Source organism: Xenia sp. Carnegie-2017, unplaced genomic scaffold, assembly GCF_021976095.1.
Source record: "Xenia sp. Carnegie-2017 unplaced genomic scaffold, XeniaSp_v1 HiC_scaffold_20, whole genome shotgun sequence".
NCBI classification, from domain to species: domain Eukaryota; kingdom Metazoa; phylum Cnidaria; class Anthozoa; order Malacalcyonacea; family Xeniidae; genus Xenia; species Xenia sp. Carnegie-2017.
In genome coordinates this window covers 805,198-818,494 of record NW_025813483.1, presented here as the reverse complement: position 1 = coordinate 818,494, position 13,297 = coordinate 805,198, and the positions used below count along the sequence as shown (strand labels likewise).

The 13,297-nt window shown below is 33.8% G+C and overlaps 1 long non-coding RNA gene across 1 annotated transcript; it reads left to right on the top strand.

The window, feature by feature from the left end:
* Positions 1–2,060, top strand: LOC124442355. Its single transcript, XR_006947222.1, has 2 exons — positions 1–57; positions 1,732–2,060. It is a non-coding gene; the product is annotated as an uncharacterized LOC124442355 (long non-coding RNA).
* The last annotated feature ends 11,237 nt before the right edge of the window (positions 2,061–13,297 follow it).

Here is a 13,297-nt window from a genome sequence, read left to right as displayed (position 1 = left end):
GTTCTACACCCAGATAAGAAAATAAAAGAAGAAAGTCCATATTTTAAGATTATTAAGGTTGGTTAATATGTACTTTTATTGCTTGTGTTTAATACTTTATATCATTGTATGTATAACGCCAGTTGCAAATAATATATAAAATTCACAAGTGTATAATACACAAATACAGAAGTACACAAATAATAAATGAAATATTGAAAATTTTCTCATAAAGAGGTTTTTCCTAGCTATATTGTTTTATTGAAAAAAAATTAACGATAAAGTTCATTTTATGAAGAAATAAATATTTATCATTTTTAACAAAATATGATGGCGGAAGTTAGTTTCAAACCCGACATCGCATCTTACCAAATCCATAACACTTACACTAAACTACCGAAGCTTTTTTAAAGTTCTATTAATATCAAAATTTTTTTATTATTTAAGTTTTTCATAACACTACTGTAAATTATACAGCGTAGCAAAGTCCGTTTTCGCAGCAGTGAATAGAGTCGCTTTTTTAAAAAATGTCGAAAATGAGAACTATTGTGAACTTTAGTCGTACTTCTGAAGCTCAGAAGCTGGCAAGCAAAAGCCAAAAACTGTTTGCTTAAGAAGATCAATCTAAAAGAAACAGCTTGAAGTAAAGATAAGATACAAAATAACTTAGCTTAAACACGTATAAATTATTGTGTTCAACTGCGTTTACGCTCTTTATAGGATTGTCAGATTGTAAATGTCAGATTGTAAATGTCATCAAAGATGTGCTTTTTGAGACACCCTTTTTATAGCTAAAGTTGAAAAATGCTGACAGAGATTGAGCAAACGGAAATTAATTTTAGGTGACGCAATTTTCAATGTGGCTAATGACATTGAAAGAAGTATTCGGTGGGAAACTTGTTTGAGATTTTCAATCATTTTACAAATTGTTTTTACTCGAATTATCGTAAATAAGACGTAAAAAAGACACAAAAAGCCGGCTCATATCAAAGTATGGAAGACTTTATGACTTCCATACAAAATATTGAAAGCTTCTGCATTTATTAATGTACAATGAAACAATTTGACTTCAGTCTGAATAGTTCTTGATATCGTTCTTAACCTCATTGGCAATTTTCGACTATTTTCACATGATATTTAAAATGGGCATATGTGATGATAACACCATCAAAAAATCCCGCTTTTGTCAATGCTACGCAATTTGCATTGAATTGTTAACAGAAATTATGACGTTTTTGATTTGAACTACGATATCTGAATCAAATCCGACGTTTTAAACGCATTTCTTTTACTTCAAATTTACTTGGTGTTAATTTCAAGACGACATAATCAATTTTTCTTACATGGAAAATAACGAAAAAGAATCTCGATGATGTTTAAATATATCATGAAAATTCAAAAACATAGGAAATGAAATGTTGACCTTTTTGACAAACAATTTACGGTATGACATTCTTGATAAGAAGTTCTTTCTTGGAATAATGTGCTCATTTTAACTTCCGTTAAAATTTCTCCAAGTATTTCAAATCCATTTTGAACACGTCTTTGTAAATGATATTCGTTAACTTGAAAGTCTGAATTAATGCATGTTTCATGATCTTTGAACATAATAACAAATTCAAACAATTAGGAATGTTTTAAAAATTGATGAATTTGGAACTAGTTAGAATTCAATTGTACAATATAGAAAATTATAAAATTGGATATTATAAAGGGAGAAGTGTTATAATTCTATTTATTCAATATTCAAAGGACATCATTCAACAATCTACCTATCTTGGAGTACAAGTCGCCAAAATCGAGAGGCGTTTCAGCGAATTGCCACCGGAAATGACGGAAATTAAATCGAGTGTAGCAATACAAATGGACACGGCAATAGAATTACGGAATAAAATTGATGAGGTAGAAGCAAATAGTAACTGTCAAATTCAGTTTTTGTGCGGTCGCATTTCGTCATTAGAAGCTGAGACTACAAATCTTAAATCGTCAAATGAATTATTAGAAGAAAAGGTAAAATCATTGGAAGATAAAAATACGAAGCTTGAGGCAAAGGTGAAATCTTTGGAAAATGAAAATACGAGGAAATATGGTGAAAAAGAAAAAGAGAAGGAGTGGTGGGAAAGTTGGAGGCAGGAAGTGGAAAACATGATAAAAGGGGCGAATTAAGTAATAGTTTCGAAATACAAGTCAGATCTAATGTCCTTTTACACTTAATAAACTGCTTACTGTAGCTATACATTTAATTTATAATGTCAACGAAATGTTTTTAATCAACTCAAAAAATTTTGACAAAAAGATTGTCATAAATCCCGATCATACACCATAAATTTTAAAAATGTAACAAAGCAGAGACAAAACTTCATTATGCAACATCATTACCACTATTACAAAATAAAGAGTAAGTAATTAATAAACTAAAAAACTTCTTAAATGCATTACATGTAATAATAGAGCGGAAAAATTGATAACACTGTAAAGCACGTAAAGTTTGAACTTGCCTATTAAAAAAATGTTTTGCTGATGCAAAGATCAGTGGTTAAGACTTTTTCTTTTCTGTCTGAACTTTCACATTTTTATACTACACAAATTTGCAGCATGTTTTGCTTACAAACTATGTTCAAAAGATTTTGTGTTTGGAATCGTAGTTTTGCATACTCCCAAGGCCTTCCAGCTGAATTATCAAATCATAAAGCCGTCAAGACGTCTGATAGTTGATATATAATTCTTATATCAAACAAGACTTACCTGTAAGTTGATGTTTGATTGGAATTCCACTAGTCATCAGACAAGAACGAAAAAGTCACATGAGAAGCGCGCGCGCGTCGCTTTTGACTCTGAATATGACTACTGCTAAGGTTGTCGAAACGTCAGTCAACAACAAAGCATTCTCCCAAGGCCTTCCAGTTGACTTAATAAATCATAAAGCGTTTGTATAGAGCAATCATTCTAGTCGATGTTACCACTCAATGGTTCTGTATAACTGGATCAGCTGACACCAAAAGAATGGCAAAATTGAACTATTTCTCCCTGGAAATAACTCACTCCCCCTAAAAAGAGGGCAACAAGGAAGTGTTTGAGCAACAAACATTTAACAAGAAAATTTTGCTAAAATTTTCGGTGAAAACCAAATATTTATTGATCACGAGGAATAGCAAACAAAAAAGTTTTGAAACTGAAGCCCTTAACATTATGACTGTATTTTTGCTATATTTCCTTAAAATTTCTCAAAGTTTATTCAAATTTTCCTATATTACATGCTTTTCGGATCACATGGTTTATGTAATAAGAAGTGAACCTCCCTGTCCTGACCTATACATTTGCATAACTGCTATTAGCTCTGGGTGGGCAAGGCAACTAGTACCCAAACAATCAAATTGCAACTGGCATCCTAAAAAGAGTTGTTTAACAACGATGAAAACAGAGGTATATACTCTGGTTATTTCTTATTCGAAGTTGTTCGTAAGCTGTGTGGAAAAAAATAAAATCTCGATATGGTATTTTTCTTTATATCTATATTTGTACAAAAAGAAAACAGTTGATGTTGTGCTATGTAATAAGTGCCACCCATATCTTATTATGCGCATGTGATTACCATAGTGGATATTCCCTATACATTGCTTCAGTGCATCGTTTATTCTAAAGACTGAATAAGCAGTCTTAACAGCTTTCTTATGTTCACAAACTCCATACCCAAGATCTTTCAGAAAAAGGAAGCTTACGTTCAATGTTGATAAGGCTATTGAAGGAAAAGCAAGTTTCATTTGTTTAGCTTCATTCTTGTGAGGAATATAAAACTATTCCTCGTCATCGGTGATATCTCCTATGGAAATTTTTTCGTACATTTGCTTCGCTTCTTTGTATTCGTTCGAGAAACTCAATTTTTCACCAGATACTCGACGTTTACTTTTACAACTAGTGTGAAAGCACGTAAAAGTAGTAATGTTCTTATACTTGCAGCACTATATCGTGACTGAAAATTTCGCTATTGTTTTATTGCAACTCTTTGATGAAATGCAGAAGCAGAATTTTATATCATTAACAGTTCACAACGGGAACTCTGCAAGCCCGGCTGATGAATGTATTGCCAATTATACCTGATAATTCAAGTTGTAATTATAAATTGTAATGTCACTTTTTTTGTAATTGGGTTTTATAGTAAACAAAAACCTAGGTACCTTGAAAATGAAAAGAGACATGCATAGACTGTTTTGGAAAGTCTAGTGTCATTTTGAAAATTTTATCTGATGAAAATATACTTGAAGTAACAAAATTGTTGTTTCACAACAACTTTAAGCAATCCACAAACGACTGTGTGCATACCTGCATGGTAAACAATTTATTGTTATTGTTTGGTATATACATGCTCGTTCGTAACATTTTAACAGGAAGAAGTCCATTTGAAACAACTCTACTCTCGCAATACAATAAAAGATGTGTGTGAATGGTATGTCTTCTACAACTGATTTCAGAATTTTTTACCTGAGACTTAATCTGTCAAAATTGTTTCTGCTGGTAGCCTTTGATGACTTTGTGAATTGATTTAAAAATGTTTTTATTTTCAGTTTTATGAACGTTACAATTAAACGTAGTTTATCATAAGGCCACAGTATAGGATGAAAACAGTCCTACCAACCTAAGGAATATTTTTGTGAAGTAATATTCTATTGCTCATGTAATTAACGTAATAAAGAAAGTAAATTCCATTGTCAGACCAGTAGAAACGCAAAGATGGCTAACAACACCCAGTATTGAATTTAATGAAAAATACACAAAGCACTGTAAAGCGAGACTACTGACTCCTGTTTGTTTTCTATACTGTGGTCAAAGCTACCACCATGTACGAACTGCGTACCTATTTTTTTAATTATCTGTTGACCTATTGAGATTTTTGAAGCTCCTCTGAGGTAGTTTTTTTTTAACGATATGGCGTCCTCACGTTCTGACATCAAACTTTTATCCCACTGTCATTTTCACGATAAGTCTTATTAGTAAAAATTCTATGTGTCCTAACTTTGTGTAACTATGTGTTTTAACTACGTACTTAAGATTTTGTTTACAGATCTGATTTCTTGAGCTGTCTTAGTAATGTCATGCCAAAAATGCAGTACCGTGTGCTTCATATTGCGAAAACATGCAAATATGACAGCTTCGAAAATAAGGGTGACATGGTCTCTACTGTCAGTAGTCAACTCTGTAGAGGACTTTGCATTAAGGATTGATCTCAAGTTGTTTATGAACCAATTTCTAATTTAAACTCATCACGTATAAATCATTATTAATTTTCCAGCATCATTCTAGTATCGGCAAACGTAGCCAAATTAGCGCTAATCTGACATAATTGTTATCTTAATTCATATTTTTGAATGTAAAATTTATAAGAACAACTTACCTATATAACTTCAAAATCTGTTTAGATTAGATGTTAGTACTTTGTCTTCCACGCATTTTTGAATGAACATTCCTTTGAATATTGACTATTATGTACTTCGTGTAATATTTATGTTTATGTAATATCATGCTGATACAATTTTCATGAGTCATAAGTTCATTTATGCTGAGGTCTTATGAAATTTTTAACTAATCTATCACACAGCTAAGTATATTTCTTCGAAGTAATTTCAATAATGTGTTATATTTCATAACCAAAAGCCCTCCTTTGTGGTTAGAAATAGATACATTCTACCAGTATATCACGATCAAAGTTCACTCAGGGGGAAAGTGTACTGAGTTAAATGTCCCCGTAGTTATATAGTTTAAAATGCCCTGAAAGAGCTAGTGTTTTTTATCCCAGAGATTGTTTAGTCCTAATTATTTTCTTTTTCTTACGATTTTACTGGCAGTTGTATGAAAACTTCCTTTCTCGAAAACCCTTTGACTTTTACCCAATGACTAATTTTACATAAGCATCGACAATACAATACTTAATCAAAAATACAACACAAACTAGCTAACCAAACAAAGCTAGGCTGAAAAGTTCGTACTCAATTCTCAATGGTGATTTGTGAAAGAGCGCAAATAAGCAAAAAACTTGCTTACCTTTTTTATAAATGCATCAAGCAACATAAAATTCCAAAGACTATAAACACTATAGGCTTTAAATCTTTCAAAACTGTGTCTTTGTTTGATTGAAAATATAGAGTTTAACTCATACTAAAGTGCTGAAGTTAGGTTAACTTTTTCTTACGGACATCTCCAAACATATTATAACACTCCGGGCTCAAACTATTCACTCTAAATTTGTGTGTGCATAATTGCTCTTTGATTAAACTTCATTTAAGTTAACACTAAGAGCATTGCGTTCCGCTGTTGTTGGAATTTTCGATGAAATATGTAGAATCATTGAATCAACCATCTGTAACGACGTGGGGAGATTGGAATGAGAATATTGCGCAGTTTCATTTTCCAAAAGAGGTTTGTCAAATCAAGATCACTAAACTTGAGTCTGCGTGTTCTGCACCCAAACAAGAAAATAAAAGAAGAAAGTCAAATTGTTGAAATTGTTAAGGTTGGTTAATTTATACATTTATTGCTTGTGTTTAATACTTTATACCATAGTTTGTATAACGCCAGTTGCAAATAATATATGAAATTCCCAAATATATAATACACAAATAATATGTACGCAAATACAGAAATACACAAATAATAAATGAAATACAGAAAATTTTCTCATAAAGAGGTTTTTCCTAGCTATATTGTTTTATTGAAAAAATATTCAAGTTAAAGTTCATTTTATGAAGAAATAAATATTTATCATTTTTAACAAAATATGATGGCGGAAGTTAGTTTCAAACCCGATATCGCATCTTATCAATTCCATAACACTTACACTAAACTACAAAAGCCTTTTAAAGTAGTAGTAATATCAAAATTTTTTCATTATTTAAGTTTTTCATAACACTGCTGTAAATTATACAGCCTACCAAAGTCCGTTTACGCAGCAGTGAATATAGACACTTTGTTAAAAAATGTCGAAAATGAGAACTATTGTGAACTTTACTCGTACTTCTGAAGCTCAGAGGCTGGCAAGGAAAAGCCAAAAAATGTTTGCTTAAAAAGATCAATCTAAAAGAAACAGCTTGAAATAAAGATAAGATACAAAATATCTTAGCTTAAATACGTATAAATTATTGTGTTCAACTGCGTTTACATTGTGCATTTATTATTGTACAATGAAACAATTTGACTTCAGTCTGAATAGTTCTTGATATCGTTCTCAACCTCATTGGCAATTTTTGACTATTTTCACATGATATTTAAAATGAGCTTGTGTGATGATAACACCATCACAAAATACCGCTTTTGTCAATGCTATGCAATTTGCATTGAATTGTTAACAGAAATTATGACGTTTTTGATTTGAACTACAATATCTGAATTAAATTCGACGTTTTAAACGCATTTTCTTTTACTTCAAATTTACTTGGTGTTATTTTCAAGACGGCTGATAGTTAATACATAATTCTTATATCAAACAAAACTTACCTGTAAGTTGATGTTTGATTGGAATTCTACTAGTCATCAGTCTAGAACGAAAGAGTCACATGAGAAGCGCGCGCGCGTCGCTTGTCGATCTGTTTTTCAACGAGAGCAGTTGCAGAAATTAAGGAAGCGAAGTAGTCACTAGAGGGATGGGTAGTGCAGGGCATGTGACTCCTTCGTTTCTGACTGATGACTACTAGAATTCCAATCAAACATGAACTTACAGGTAAGTCTCGTTTAATTTAAGAATTCTACAACGTCATCAGTCACGTCACTACGGAGTCACATAAGATTTCAAAGTTCTGCGGCTGCGAGATGGGAATTGATATGTTTGATGCAATGTCATCAATCAATAATGTATTATAGAGAAGACTCAGTTTGAGAGAATATTAATAAAGTACCTCACTTTAGGTGTATTTAACAGAAACTCATAAAAGTTAACTTATGGTAAAATTTTGTTAGTAGCATGCGAAGTTTCATTGTTTTCTGTACAGCCTAGTACCACTTTACCAAAAGTGTCTGTATCAACATATTTTTCGTAGTACATTGCAAACGTGGTAACATTTGACCACCCCGCTGATAGCATGATTTGTCTCATGTTTAGTCCAGCTGTTTTAACATATGAAGTTGAGGCAGCCAGAGTACTGTGGCATGTAAATTTCTTAGTGTTGATTCCAGACTTTTCCAAAGTTGATTTGACCCATCTGGCAATGGTGTTTTTGGTCACTGGATTGTAAGGTTTGGTGAAACTGATGAAGAGTTGCGATTGTTCTCCCCTTAAAGTTTCAGTACGGGTTATGTATTGTCTAAGGTACTCTATGATGCAGAGTTTTTTATCTGTTGGGTAGCTTTGAATCTTATAAGTTGTTGGTGTTTGCCTGCCTTTGTGTGTTTAATTATTTCACGTATCGTGATCGTACATTCTTCATCATGAAATTGTATGAAATTTACGTTAATTTTGTGTATAGTCTGGCATCGTTTTCCGGTCAGTAAGCAGTGTAGATTTGCCAGATTTATTGTGATATCTTTCAATGACATCTCCTTTGTAGAATCAAATGCTTTTAAGTAACTAAGAACGGTGTTAACATCCCATATGTGGGTATATTTTGGAAAGCATGGTTTAAGTCCCTTTCAAAAACCAGCAAACTAAGGGGTCTTTGCCAAACGTAACACCTGAAGTAAGTAGTATTATTGAGGAAAGTGCAGGTCTTGCTGTGTTTATGGCACTGTATCCTAGTCCAGATTTGTACATTTCAGTTAGGAATTCAATGGCATTCGCCATTCCAGGGCTGTATAACTATAACCCTTACATCGACAAAATTCCTGCCAGCGTAATATGTAGGTGCGGTTTTGTTTTAAAGTACCTTTTCTCCATGATGATATGATAATGTCTTGAGCAGCCCGTGAAAGATTTTGGTTTCCCAGTTTTTCTCTGATAAAAGGCAGACAATCAGGGTAAGTTTCTTGAAAAGGGGGTGTACTTCTGTTGAATGACTGTGTAGAATGAGAAGGCTCGGTGATGCTTTTAGTTCTATGGGGCTTCTCTAGCATTGTAAGAGCTATAGGATACGAGAGTTGAGTTGACCATTTTGGCATCACACGTATGCCTCGCGCTTTGGTGTTCCTTATTTTCTGTAGAACATTGGCAATGATACTGGAAGGTAGAAAAGCATAGAATGAATGTTCTGACCAAGTTATGCTAAAAGCATTCACAAATAAAGCTTCCGGATCTGGTCTGTAAGAAACGTATTTGTTGAATTGTTTCTTGATTCTTGATACAAATAAATCAATGTCCGGCAAAAATTCGAGCTCTTTACAAGCATCATGTCGATATTTTTTATCAAGCATCCATTCACAGGCTCGTTCATTTCGCCTAGATTCAAAATCGGAATTAAGTTATTTTCCCCCGAAATGTGCGCCACATTGATCCATAGTTCCCGGGCAATACACCATTCCCATGATTGTTTTGTCAGATTGTTGCAACGTTCAGAGTGGCTAGTTCCTATATTGCTTATGATGCTCCCTTCTGAAGTATTGTCAATCATAAGACAGATATGTGCATTGTGTTGGGAATGGGAAAAGGTTGTAGTCCTAGGTAGGAGGCAAGCAACTCTAAGTAATTTATGTGTTCTTTTGTCTCTTGGTGTGACCATAGACCTCCTATGCTAATACCTTGCGATTCTGCCCCCCAACCTTTGTTTGGAGCGTCTGTCGTAATAGTAAGCGACGATTCCCCATGAGAAATGTGTTTAATGGCATTCATCACATTATTCGACCAACTATTCAATGTAGTTTGGCAAAGGCTTCAGCAGAAGCCATCATATATGTGTCGAAGTTTCTCTTACTTAGAGTTAGTGCAGATGTTTTGTCCCTATCTAAATTTCTGTAGTTTAAGGGTCCATGTAACACACCAGGAAAGCTTGATACTAGTTTACCCACTATTTTGGCCGTGTCTCTAATTTTTACTCCCCATTTCGCTTTCTTTATGAATTTTATACAATCTGTTTCTATTGCTGAGACCTTTTCTTTTGTTAATTTCACAGTCATTGTGACGGAGTTAATTTCAAATCCCAGTGTTATTAATTTCCAGGAAGGGATAAATATAAATTTTTCTGGATGCACTAGGAATAATGTCACTGTAAGTATCACATTGTTCTGACTTGCATCGTAAGTTTTCCCTTGTAAATGGAAATCATCCACATGTACAGAGATGATGTGCCTTTTTGAGTGCAATGTAGCTGAGGGGAGTTTTAGAGTTTTTGTGAACTTTTGTGGTCCACTAGATAAGCCGTTGGGCAAGCACGTAAATTGGTATAAAACACCCTTCCAGTGAAATCTCAGGTATTTCCTGTCAGTGTATTTTATGGAAATTGAGCAGTAGGTGTTCTTGATGTCAATACTACAAATGTAGCAGTTTTGTTCTACAAGCTTAGAGATCGCAGTTAGTGAGTCCATTTTTAAATGGAAATAAGACACAAAAGTATTAAAAACTTTAAGATCTAGTATGACCCTATATGTGCCGTCTTTTTTTTACATATTTGAGGGAATTTTATCTGGTTCGTGTTGTATTGTTGCTATTATATTTTTTGCAATCATTCTATCAATCTCAGGCTCCGTCCACACGTATCAGGAGTTTTTTTAAAACGGAGGTTTTTTCTCCGTTTTTGAAAAGATTAGCGTCCACACGTAGCGTATTTGAATCGTTTTCGCCAGTCCACATGTATGCGCAAATACGATCGCAATACGAAAAAACGATATGAAAGAGCATGCGTAGAGAGAGCATGCCTTTCTCGTCTTTTTATTATTCGTTTTAGAACAACTTCCCGTGACTTTGAAATAGAGATCATCTTCATAATATTAATTCGTTTTCTTAAATAATCAACGTGAACATTCAAGATGTTTATTTGTAACTCAATACATGTTATGATGCTTGAAAGAAGCCCGAGTAAAATAGCTATACAATTTTGCATCGCTACAAATGCTTTAAATATTGAACCTTTGAACCATGCTTTGAACTGATGTTTTGAATTTGGCGCAAAAACGCATGCTCCATCTGGACTCCATAATACGTCATCCCGGTCATCCTATTAGAAAACCTCCGTTTTAACCGTCCACACGTAGTTGTGAAACCAGCGTTTTCAAAAAAAATCCACTCTGGAAGCCGTATTTAAAAAGCATCGTTTTTGGTAGGCAAAAACGCCGTTTACGGGTGGACGCAAGGGCAAAACGAAGAAAAAAAAACCTCCGTTTTCAAAAAACTCCGGATACGTATGGACGAGGCCTCATTTTTTATTTATAACAATTGAATATCGTTGAAATTGTTAAGCAAAAGTGATGTTGGTAAGGCGTTTCCGACAGATCGATTGGCATCCTTTTACATTAGATAAGATCTCTTTGTCGGATGTAATATCGGGCCATGCCAAAAAGTGATTTGTTATTCTGCCACTTTGTAGCTGTCACATAAAGCAATTAAGAGGTTTCTTTAACTTTGGAATAAAATTTTCCCATTTGCTTACTGGTGTATTTTTCATATGTTGTAATGGGTGAATTATATCTTGTGTGTTTTTATCGTTTCACATTTTCCTTTGGGAAGTATGATTTCCCGCGTTTGTGAAAATCTGACTTTGCTCTCCACCTTCATAATTTGATTCATATTGGCGCCAATGTCATTAATCATAAATTTTTGAATTATATGAGCGAGATGGGGTTGATCGAGGTTGGTTGTATTTGACTACCCGACTTACATTGCTCCTTTCTTTCGCTTCTTTTAATCTTTTCGGTAAGTCATCCCCAAAGAGCAATTTGCTGCATTCGCCGTTATATGAGCATATATGCTCAGATAACGATTAAAAGCTATAAACGATTACATATATGCTCAGCATATATCTCAGCGTTATCTGAGCATATATGCTCAGATAACGATTAAAAGCTATATGCTCAGATAACGATATAAAGATTATGATTAATGACATTGGCGCCCATATATGGGGTATAATCTGGTTTTAAAACACATATTATTCTATTTTTGCGAACACTTGCCAGTTCATGGCTGATGTGTCCAAGCATTGCTATTAAGTCGAATAGTTTTTTAATGTCAAGGTCGTTTTCCTTTGTTGTGCTCAGAGCAATGAATTATAATAAGATTTGTTTTTCGTCCTGCTTCTTGTATATTTGATATGTTTTGGTCTGCTCTTTGTTGGTAGAATGGTAGTTTGGCCCATATTTCGGGGCTGACTGTGATGGAGCATACAGAGGGGCAATTAGCAGGTCATTTTCAACACAAGACACGTAACGAAGAAAAGAATCAAATGGAACAATTCCGATCACTTTACGATAAAAGTAAACACTCATGAAGTTTTTACTTCGGGCTCTTTATGATAAATCGTGTCCAGAGTACAAAAATCAAAGAGTAAAATCAAATTATTATCATTTTTTCTAACCGGATCTCTCATCTTTGATGTATTTTGAAATGACTGTTGGAAGGGCCGCATAATTTTCAATAGTAACACTATTTTCAAATTACGAAGCACTGTTTTGTCAAATTCAAACTGCCGCTAAATTTTTGTGGTCTATCGGCGATTTGAATTATGTCATTGAATAGCATCACAGGCATGCCTCAGTGCTGCCTCAGCCACAAGATGCCTCAGTCATGTCTCAGTCATATGTGAACCAGGCTTAAATTAGTATTTATGTTTTCAAACTTTCTTTGTACATTGTAATGCCTTTCAGTCTAATGATATCTCAAGTTAAAGTTTTTGTCACATTCATGTCCATTCCTGGCAATCAAGTCACATTCATGTCTCTTTTAACACATACTCTTTATTGGGAGGGATTTCCTGCGACACAGGTTTCCCATCTAATTCTTCCTTGACGTCTTTTTCGACATAGGATTGTTGAAACGGAACGGAATTCGTCAATGCATGCGAAAATTTGATAAAGTTTGACGAGAATCAAAAAAATTTGCTATCTTTACCATATATCTACTACTCGTCAAAAAAAGCTATATTCTTTGCATGAGGTCACGGGAATAATCATTCATGTATTTTAAATGTTTGAAAGCAGAAAAGGAAAAATTTGAAAAAAAATTGAAGAATTATATGCGCTTATGCACAATACATTTCAGTTACATTCGCTACTTTGACTGCTTTATTAGCATTCCAGTGCAATATTTTTCCATTCCCATAATTTGCCTCAGACAGTCAAACATTAACTCAGACATGGAAGATATGCTGGGAATATACGCATAAGATGCAAGTCATGTCCAGAAGAAATGTTAACATAACAGTATTGCCATAGTGATGGATTTTTTTTATTGAAAACAGACCTTGATAATGAA